Raw genomic sequence first — 9,693 nt, forward strand, 5'->3', positions numbered from 1 at the left:
ATGTTGCTGGATTTGGGGTTGAGGAGGAATCTCTGGAACAGAAGACTTGGGGTCCAGTTGTTTGATCACCCTCTAGGTGTTTGTTTTGTGGATAGCTGTACAATTTTGACCTTATTTTAATAACTTTACCAGGGCATTTTTACACCAGCCTAAAATCCTGCATTCAGAATGGGGCTTTCTGCTTCCGTTTTAAATGCAGGATCACCGCTGACTCCCTTTACATGTGCTTCCCCACCACCACCACTCGGAGTCTTCCATTATCTTTCATTGATCTCGCTCTTCTCCTTCCCACTTTTTTTCACCGAGGAAACCGAAGCGGAAGAAAGGGCGTTTAGTGCAGGAGACGCCCTGGAGGGTCACAGCATCATGTAAAGAGCCTGCAAACTTCTGTGAAGGAGCCATCTCAATCGTAGGATAAAAGCCTGGTGTGAAGGAGCCCCCAGTCTTTCCTATCATTTTAAAATATTATTTCCTGGCCAATTTCCTTAGCTATGCCAGCATGGATACTGTTTGGTCATCACCTTCCTGTGGCTATACTTCATAACCGATTATCACCTTCCAAGGGTGTCAGGGTTCCACTTATGACCTGGACCCCCTGAGCAACTCCTAAAGGATCTCTTGCCCCCTAAGGAATCCCATCCTCCTTCTTTTACCAATAGCATGGGGTGTAGACATGGGGTGATTGACACTCAAGTCACAGCGTTTAACCACAACAGTTTACTAGTAATTAAAGCAAGCAAATCACAACTAAAAGTTATTTATACAATAAAGCTGAGTGATACAAAAGGCATTAAAAGAAAATAAAAGTTGCAAAACACAAGTCATATTGACATATGTAAAGTCATATTGATGAGCTTGTGAGCTAATAAATGTCTTCACCTCCAGCAGCACCCCATGCACACAAACACTCCTTATCCCGCAACCACTTCCTCTGAGACCCTCCGTTCATACACACACACACATATACACACAAGCACTTGTCTCACTGTTCCTATATGCTGCCCTACAGCCAACGGTTGCTGCAATCCTATGTGCACTTTTATGGGAGTAAGACCCATTGAGCACAGTGGGATTACTTCCAAGGAGACAGCCATAGGATTGTGTCAAGTGAAGCCTCGAAAATCCCCATGCTGGTTGCAAAAGTCTCTTCCCAGGCTCCAGGAATGGGCATGGCTATGTTCTGATCCAACAGGAAGTGGAAACAGGTCACTTCCTGTTTGGTTGGCACATGGCCCCTCTTTTCAGAGCCTGGGAAAGGCCTCAGCAACATTATGGGGCTTTTGAAGTCCCTCACAGGAAGGACACCTGTAGTTGTCCCCCATCTGCCCTGTAATAAAGCCAACCTAACCGCTGGGGATGAAACCTGGAGATCCTGCCTTTAGAGCCATGAGAGATGGATGCAGCTGTTGTGCCAAGGAGTCCAGTAAAGACAGCAAAAAACACACGCACAAACTTTAAAAAAATTGCAAATTTTTTTTTGACAGGATCATCAGACTAGCATTAAAAACATGCTAGAAGTTGCACTGCTCAGCTCAATGCAAAATGGTTCCCTCCTCCAAATCATCTTTTCATCCCCAGCGGTTAGGTTGGCTTTGTTACAGGGCAGATGGGGGACCACTACAGGTGTCCTTCCTGTGAGGGACTTCAAAATACACAGTCTGCAAACTCAGGGAATCCAATTAGCCCTCAAAGGCTTTGGTAAAAAGCCATGTTTTAACTTGGCGCCAAAATGAAACCAGTGTCTATGCCAATCGGCCTCCAAGGGGAGGGCATTCCACAACCGGGGTGCCACAGCAGAGAAGGCCCTCTCCCACGTCCCACCATAATGCATGTCTCACACTGGTGGGATGCAGAGGAGGGATCCTTGAGGAAAAGCAATCCCTCAGCAGTACAAAAGGGCCCTGGTACCGAAGCAGCCTTGTTTGAGGATTTATCTAGAAAAAATGTAATTGCCCTCCACCAAAAGTATCTCAAGCATGTTCACTAATTCTGTTGACTTTGTGGTTTGTCAAGCACAGGATGAGAAGCTCTTGTATGATAAGATAAGTCTTCAATGTTTTGGAAATATTTACTCCCATGTTTACTTATAGCACCCTTCCCAAACCTAGTGTCCTCCAGATGTTTTCCAGATGGGAGTTGAAGTCCAAAACATCTGGAGGGCACCAGGCTGGGGAAGGCTGGTGTTACCTCTAAACCTTTTCACACATACCAACATCACCATTCCAAACAGAGGCATTTTGATCCATGGAACTATGCTAAAGAGTTGGACAGACATAAGTGTTAGTGTGCTAATTCACATCATTATTTTGACCTAGGCCCTGTTTCCACGACAATGGAAGGAGAAACTAATGGAGGAGTACCAGATTTTTTAAAAGGAATCAGCTTTGTTGCAATGTGGTCCATGCAGGGCTCCACGAGCGAGTGCTCCACATCAATAAAAATCGCTTCACAGAACATACTTCCTGGTGGGGGTGGGGGGTGGAGTAAATGTCATCTGACTGGCAGGGGCTGCTCAACCAATAAGAGAGGCTCCCCTCTCTCCCCTCTCCCCTCCCCTTTCTCCTTTCCCCTGAAAGTCCAGATGCACCTGCATTTCAGGAGCAAGCCTCATTGAGCACAATGGGAGTTACTTCCAAGTAGACACACATATGCTTGTGCTAGGAAAGAGAGCAGTAAAGACAAAGACAGGAAACCAGCCCCCGTGTTAACTCAGGATCTCTATAAGGAAGGGTCAAAGAAGTTTCTTCCTAATGCAATAAACCAAACAAAGGAGAATCCGAGCCTCAAGATCCTCAAGGAGGAAGAAAGGTTTTGCTGATTGAGAAAAAAATGTAAATTTTAGCCAGAATTACAAGGGATATTTCCAAACTGCACTATAGGTCTGGGGTCTCCAACATAGTGCTCTACATACACCTGTCTTGGCATCCACCAGGCTCCCTGTCCCTCCTGATTTTTATTTTATTTTTGTAATCAACCCAGTTAATGGGGGTGCAGCAAAGTTAAATGTTACATTCTAGCACCATCTTTATTTTTTATTGTACTTTAATACATTGATTTATTTGTTCTCACCAATTTTAATTGTCTCTGTAAGCTATCTTGAGTGCCATTTTTGGTAGAAAGGCAAGCTGAAAATAAATAAATAAATCATAGAATCATAGAATAGTAGGGTTGGAAGGGGCCTACAAGGCCAACGAGTCCAACCCCCTGCTCAATGCAGGACCCCACCTCTGTCTTGTACTGAGGTTCTTGGGCAAGTTACTTATCGCCTAGCCTCACCAGTTTGCCTTGAGGGAAATGGGTGTTTTGTGACTAGCCATGTTCACCAAGGCAGCTATTTTATGACTGGGGAAGCTTCCATTCTGTGAAAGTGCCCACAACACTTCTTCAATATTCCAAATGTGCCCACCAGCCCAGAAAGGTTGGGGACCTCTGCTATAGGTGTTACAAGTGTCTTCACTTTCTGTTTTGGACTTAGACTGAAGACAACTGTAACACAGTAAGGGCAGGGTCAGATCAAGGCCATGATGGGCCCTGAAATAAGCAGGCTTATTTCACTTACCTTAAGTGGGCCCTTAAGGTGTCTTCATACATGACATTTGTGCATGTGAGCTTGTGCATGGTCAGATAAAACTATTTTATTTACAACAATGCAAACACTTCATTCATTCATTCATTCATACTGCTTGATATAACAAAGTCTTTAAGCAGTTTACATGCCAAAGAATTACAAATCATGATTCAAATACTCAATAACAATTACAGCTACAACAACAACCAAAATAAGTAACAGAAACAATACAAGCAGTTTTAAAATGTCTATAGAAAGCAATCAAATGAAGTAGCTTCAGGATAGCGATTATAAGCCAGGGAAAGCTTGCCTAAATAGTTACATTTTCAGCAGGCATTTAAAACTCACCATATTTTCTGCCCCCCGAACTGCACTGCCTCCCAAAGCATTTTACGGTGTATTTAAGTGGAAATAATCTGTCATACTTTCCTGGAAGCAAAAGGCTTCAGTGCCTTGTCCATGGTAGAGAAGAGAACTCAAATACAAACACAAGGTCCTATTTTCATTTCCTCTTTTACAGAATACAGCACACAGACAACAGGAAACTTAAACACACATAGAAACTTTCTCACATGCAGATGCGCACACGGGTTCAGCCCAAGTAATTTTTGTGAACCACCCAGAGAGCTTTGGCTATTGGGCAGTATAGCAAGGAAATAAAAATAAAATAAAAATAAGACAGTTTGCTGCGTGAGGCAAAGAAGAAGATGCTGCCCTTTCCCATTCCATCCATGTAGAAAAGCCAACTGGACTGTTTTTCCAACCATGGTTATGGAGGGGTATCTTCCACAGCACTTGTGGCAGCAGGCTGGATTCAGGGGCACTTGACACACAGTGTTCTCTTCCGATGCCCTCCCGCCACCTCCTAGCATCTGCTGCCTGAAGCAACCGCTTCATTCTGCCTAATGGTAGAGCCGGCCCTTCACACTACAGAAAGAGACACAAACTGACTCATTGTCTCAGACAGCAAAATAGGACAGGAGATAGACAGACAGGGCTGGCCAAAGACTTTTTGCTGCCTGAGGTGGACCAGCAAATGCCCCTCCCTCCATTCCTCACTGGATGTTACCTCTCTGCCTAAGCTACAAGGTTGTTACGAGGATAAAAAAAAATGGAGAGATATTTAGATCTTGGAGGAAAGGCAGAATATAAATATAATAAAGTGGGGGGTGAGCTATACTTGAAAAACATAATTCCTTTACATTATATTACTAACCAAAGTATGCCTCCCCACCAGGAAGGGATGCTAACTCTTATAACTCATAGTAAAAAAAAAAAAAAAATCCCACAAAATGTGTAAATTAAAACATCCTCTTGCTTTTCCATATTTATTGTAAACCACTGAGGGATTTTAATATATTCAGTGGTTTACAAATGTCACAAATAAATAAAATAATATGTCTCCTTCTTCTGCATCATCATCAACTCAAAGAACTGTTATTAACAGCACAATTCTACACATGTCTACTCAGAAGCAAGTACCATTGAGTTCAATGGGGCTTACTCCCAGGCAAGTGTGTATAAGATTGTAGCCATATAGCACACTCCCTGGCATGTCTACTCAGAAAGAAGTCCTGCTGCGTTCAGTAAGACATACTCCAGTATAAGTGTGCATACAACTGCAACTTAAATCTTTTTCCTTCCTTCCTTCCTTCCTTCCTTCCTTCCTTCCTTCCTTCCTTCCGGTTGGTGTCTAGCCCTCAGCTTCACAGCCCCAGAAATGCATTTCCTTAAAAAAACAATCTAACAACCAATAGACTTGCCAGCAACACCAGACTACATTTCAGGGGTGTCATATATTACTCTTTTTCATTTCCAGCGATATGGGGATAACAGTGGGCAACTCTGCAAGGCTGGCGTAACCCATGTTCAGCCACAGTGCCACCCCTATCCCACCCAATTGGGGCATGATGGTGGGCTTTATTTGCATTGGCAGGGATGCTTTTTAAAAATGTGTTTACAAACTCAGTAAAAAAAGGGGGGATGAAATAAAACTTGAGCTAGAAAGAGCATGAACTCCTGCAGTTGCTCCTACCTGTTGTTTTGGGCTGGATATGCTGCTGAAAATTCTGGATTTCTCAGTTGTTTTCCATGAGCAATAATCACTGCTCCATGGGGGTAGACCAAAAGTGGATTCAAAATGACACAGGAAATCTCTTCTGAGGACAGTGGTCACTCTGCACTTATCTCTATGGCTGTGACTTCATTGGGTAAACACACTGAAAGGTAATATCAGCCAGGCTTGTTTCTCACAAGAGGACAGAACACATGGTGCTGAACATTTTGTCTGCTCTCTCAGGTTATTCAAGGGCTAGAGGCTTGCTCTATTTATTTTTATATTTTTGAAAGGTGGGAATCTGGGCAAGCCCTGATATAATCAGCTGGGGGCTGCAGCCCCTTAACCCAAGGGTTAATCCCACCATGTTGATCCATATCTCTCTGTGTGTGGAGAGAGAGAAAGAGAGAGAGAGAGAGAGAGAGAGAGAGAAAGTGTGCAGGGGATAACTCACAACAATAGCCTGTTTCCCACAAAATATTAAGCCATGGTATAGGTTGTTGAATCTGGGTTATCATGATGCATGAACATGGCTACACTAACAAACCATGGTTTGTTAACCATGAACAACCCAGAAAGAGAAGCCATGGTTTGTTGGATTGTGAACTCTGAGTTGTTTCAACCATGGGTTGTCATTACGTGTGAACCCAGAATCATGGGTTGTTCATGGGTTGTTGCACCAGGCTATAGAGGTGGCAGGCAAGAGCGGTCAAAAAACCCAGCCACTTCATATGTCAGTACTACAGCGCTGCAAAGGCATTTGGGATGCAGGGAGGGATCAGGTGAAGGAGGAGGGAAACAGCAAGGGACTGAAAAAACAAACCATTGTTTGTTCAGTTGCCTGCCAGACAAACCATGGTAGGGCAACAAACTATAGTTTAAACAAACTGTGGTTTAAATAAACCATGGATTAGCATTCTGTGCGAACCTGGCCAATATGTTGTGGCTGGGAAAATTCATTCCCCCTCCAGCTATTTTATTAATTCATTTATTCAAAGCATTTATATCCCACTCTTCAGTCAAAAGACTCCTAGAGTGGCTTACAGATAGCCCTCAGGCTCACAATCTCACAGAGAGCTTCGGCTATTGGGAGGTATAGAATAGAAATGAAATGAAATGAATAAATAAATAAATCTAAAAAGACAGGAGACACAAGGAAAGGGATTGGGAGGGAGGGAAAAAGGTGTGATGGTGGTGCTTAAATCAGTTGCCCAGATGGCTGAACTCAGGTTTGTGCTGCATGAATCGTCCTTGTGGACTGGGTCATTCTTTGCTGTTCATTTTCGCATGTGGGAGTTAACGTTGGCTGCAGCAGTCTGTACATGTTAAAGTTTAAAATCTTAATCTGGGTTATCTGGTAATCCAAAGGATTCCAGTTATGGACTCATGGAGGTCACCATGCTTTGGGCAGTCCTCAGAATCCGGAGTGCAGACCTGTTGCACAGTGAACTCTTTCAGATGATGTATCCCCACTTAGTGCACCCCCAAACGATATCCAGGAAACAGGAATCTCTAAAGACCGATATGGCTTAGGACACAGGTGTCTGAAGGACAGCTGTTGCCGTACCAATTTGCCCATGAACTGAGGTCATCTTTAGATGCTGTCTGGGTGGTGTGGGTGTTGAACCAGTCCCACCGTATCTGGCTCACATGTTAAACCTATCAAGAAGTTAACTCTGTGAGTACTGCAAGTAAGTTGAGAGGGAACAGGGAAGTCAGAAGGGAGTGACAGGTGACATCATCCCTGCTAATCAAAAAGTCCTGGGGCTTCAACCCTGTGAGTCCTGGCTCCGCTATAGCATTGTCATACATCTTAATTTGTATGTCATACAAATTATGGAATGATCTCCCTGACAAGGCCCGCCTGGCGCCAACATTGTTATCTTTTCAGCGCCAGGTTAAGACCTTTCTCTCTTCCCAGGCATTTGGCAGCACATGATAAGTTTTAATTGATCCTGGAATGGTGTATGGTTATGGTTGTCTGCTTTGAGATTGCTTGTTGAAGTTGTTTTAGATATATGTCCTTGTATATTGTTCTATTTGTGTGTTTTTTATGGAATTGGCTTTTAAAATCTGTATATTGTATTTTAAAATGTTTAAATCTTTGTAAACTGCCCAGAGAGCTTTGGCTATTGGGCGGTATAGAAATGTAATAAATAAATAAATAATTAGAACTCCCACTGAAAGTCTTCCCATTCTCTCCAAGTCACTGCTAATGGGGCAGATGGATCTTCTTCTCACCATGTCACTAATGAAAGATCAGAGATTTTTTGAGAGAGCCTTTGAAAACCAGAGCAAAATTGCATCAAAGTGCGCCAGGCTGTGCTGAGACTTTCTCATTGGCTGAGTATTTCTTTTACACCCCAGTGGCTAATTTCTAAATCAGACAAGCCAATTATGCCCACATTCTTTGGCGAGCAGCTCGTGACGATGGAGGCCGAAAAGGACACGTTGACTGGCTAGGGAACACCTTAGGCTGCAAAGATATAATTGGGATGACAGAAACAATTAGCCATTCATAATTCCTTATAGCAGCTGATTAAAGTCTCTTTATCCTGCTTACAAAGATCAAAAGGTCACATGGTTGGGAAATAAAAAGTGAATTAAGATAGTTGGGAGGATCTGTGGATATCTCCTTTAATGGAAGGAGCTGGCTTTAGTTATGCGAAATCAAGCCCTTTTTATTTCTGAGGGAAATTAATATAGAATAATTCCTGTTTCTTTGGACATAAACATGAACAAGAGTATTTTAAAGAAGGATTTAACCCCCGAGCAGATAGTATTGGTACCCTGACACTTATAAAACGAATACTTTCATTCTATGCTCAGTACTGGCTTCAGGTTTTTGAGGGCTCTTGGGCAAGACACTCCTCTGTGGGTCCCTCCCTCAGAGCATGTGGTTTATGATCCTGGCTTGTTTGGATAAACCATAGTTGAAACTAACCATGGTGTGGATATAATGCAAACTGCAGTTAGTTCAAAATGGAAGTGGATTATTCTGATCTCCTTGCCCTCACGCCAGAGGAGGAGAGGGGATGAGGAGCAGCTTTGTGCATATAATTCTAAACTATAGTTAATTGTTATTTCTGAACCAAGTTAATATGTTCCACAGCCCCATAACCATCTCTTCTCTCCTTTCCTATCATCAACACTCTCTTCATGGCTCTTCACTACAAAACATAGTGATGGCCACCAATTTGCATGGCTTTAAAAGGGGGTTAGACAAATTCCTGGAGGAGAAGGCTATCAATGGCTTCTAGTCCTGAGGACTATATGCTACCTCCAGTATCAGAGACAGTAAGCCTATGGTATGTACTAGTGTACAAAGCCTTAAACAACTTGGGATCAGGATACCTGAGAGAGCGCCTTCTCCCTTACCAACCTGCCTAGTCACTGAGGTCATGGGGGGGGGGCTTGCTCCTGGTGGCTCCACATGGACCAATGATTTAGAGTCCACCAGGAGAAAAGCCTGGTGGTGGCCCCCTTTCTTTGGAACTCCCTGCTCCCAGCGGTAGGGGCATACAAAACCCCACTTACCTCCGTCCGCTGGGGTCCGCGGGAGGGGGGAGCTGATCCGGTCCGGTGCACTGGGGTCCGTGGGGTGGGGAGGCAATCCGTCCCTCCCCCCCCGGAATCCTCCCCAGCCAGCTCCACTCCGTGGCAAGGCCGTGGAGCCACTGGCCGGGGCCGGCTGTAGCCAGACTTCCGGCCACAGCCAGGCTGCGGCCACAAATGGCAGCCACTACGCCGGCCGCCATTTGCATCCCTGCCAAGCCATGATAGGCTACGTAAGTATATACGTAGCCTATCACAGCAAAAGGCAGGGACGCAAATGGTGTAGCGGCCGTCATTTATGTCCCTGCCTTTTGCCGTGATAGGCTACGTAGATACTTACGTAGCCTATCATGGCTTGGCAGGGACGCAAATGGCGGCCGCTACGACGGCCGCCATTTGTGGCCACAGCAGCCCAGCAGTGGCCAGAAGACGACCCAGAGCCACGGCCAAGTAGGTCCGCTCTAGGAGGATTTCGGGGGGTGACGGGGGGGTAGTCCATTCCGCCATGGACTCC

General features: G+C 44.5%; 1 protein-coding gene across 1 annotated transcript in view; it reads right to left on the reverse strand.

The window, feature by feature from the left end:
- SLC38A8 (solute carrier family 38 member 8) overlaps positions 1–5,767 on the reverse strand; it is a 38,191-nt gene extending 32,424 nt beyond the window's left edge. Inside the window, exon 1 of the mRNA XM_084812450.1 lies at positions 5,604–5,767. The gene's annotated coding sequence lies outside the window, so the exon portion shown is untranslated. The remainder of the gene's footprint in view (positions 1–5,603) is intronic.
- Between the last annotated feature and the right edge of the window lie 3,926 nt (positions 5,768–9,693).

Source organism: Heloderma suspectum, chromosome 8 (genome assembly GCF_057233095.1).
Source record: "Heloderma suspectum isolate Gila_16-S chromosome 8, 16-S_ref, whole genome shotgun sequence".
Taxonomy (NCBI): domain Eukaryota; kingdom Metazoa; phylum Chordata; class Lepidosauria; order Squamata; family Helodermatidae; genus Heloderma; species Heloderma suspectum.